The following is a 1598-nucleotide window of genomic DNA, read 5'->3' on the forward strand; positions in this document are numbered from 1 at the left end:
GTTCTTCCCTTTGGCCCCGTAGTAACAGCTACAGGATCTACACCTTGAAGCATTAAGGCTCGGGCATCTGCACCAAATTTTACATCTTTGGGATAAGCCCGAGCGAGGTGAGGAGCCAGTGCCCTGGACACTGGCCTAATTTGGCGAAGGACTGCGGGTAATTGAAGCATTTCTGCGGGCAGCGGCAGGGCATGCAGGCAATGAGGCAGGCCGTCGGAGGCGAGTGAGGGCCAGATGCAATATTTAAAGGACGGAGTATGTCAAAGGTATTATAGGAATTTTGAGCAATAGCCTATGAAATTTAGAAATATGTATAGAAGTGCAGAATGAACATTCCAGAAAGCACATTGCTCATGTAGCTAGACACAGCACCTAGAAATAGATGATCTGAAGAGGGGATAGGCTGTGCCTTTTTATAGGAATTAAAAGTGAGTCAGAGACTAGAGTAGATACCTACAGGTGAAAGGCATCTCAACTACTCACTTGAAAACCATCCTTCCCCGTTTCTCACACCATGTAATTCTGTAGATGATTTGACCAATGGATTCATGACAAAGATCTGTGAATAGGCTGGTCAAAGCCAGAAAGTTAATCTCATCTAGACCAACCTGTTCATAGATAACCATGTGAACCATCATGAGCCTATCAGGGAAATGAGAACTTTGTGTTCAGTTCTGAAAAAGACATTATTTCTTCTTTCATCCGGAGTACCTCTAACAAGGGTCTAGGAATTGTATCAGCTGCCCCAATCTGAAGCCTGATTTGAAAGCCAATATGGAGGCACTGAAACCTCCAAACCCACCAAACCCAAGGTTGCAAAAACAGGAAACAAAGATTCTTCTAGTGGATTCTATGTGTAATCATGAAAAGGGCCTCCCTTTGGCCTCGGGTGTCCAGACCTTGCACTCCGGCTTTGAGGTAAGCAGCTTCATTTGTTGAGTGTACAGCACTTGTGTGGCAGCCTCCCAAACCCATAAGGTTTGGACATACACAGTGGTCGTGCTGGGAGAAGATCTGTGGGCAGGGAAGTCAAATCCATACTCAGATCATGTCTACCCGGGCAGGTAAGGTAGCACCTTCCCTCCCCCTCTCCCACCCCACCATGATACGAGAGATCCAGTACAGTCAACCTGTTGCTGTGGAATATTTTCATATCAAAGACCCAACATCAGCCTCTACTGCTGGAGGGTTGGGCGCACTGTAGAGGTGGTAGCCAGTTGGGCCTTGGTGAGCAGAGTATCCTGATGTTCTTCACACCGAGGCTTCTCTGCTCTTATGGCCATTTTGTGCATGGTTACCATGGATAGGGAGGAGGCCAGGTAAGAAGCTGAGTGACATCCACAGGATTATGAACCAGACCCGAAGTAACCACTTGAGCTAAGGCCAACCCTTCCTCCACAGGATTATGATTATGAATTCCCCCTGATGTAGCTGCCTTTGCTGGGCGTTTGTGTGATGATGACTATCTTCATCTTCTGTTTCCGCCTCCCGCGAGATTGATCCTCATACCACCCCCCCATCTCCGCCACTGAGACCTGGTAGCCACCAGCTTTTCAAGTCTGTTTTGTCCAAGGCCTTGATCAGCAGGGGCAAACTTT

The sequence above is a fragment of the Suricata suricatta genome, chromosome 12 (assembly GCF_006229205.1).
Source record: "Suricata suricatta isolate VVHF042 chromosome 12, meerkat_22Aug2017_6uvM2_HiC, whole genome shotgun sequence".
NCBI lineage: Eukaryota > Metazoa > Chordata > Mammalia > Carnivora > Herpestidae > Suricata > Suricata suricatta.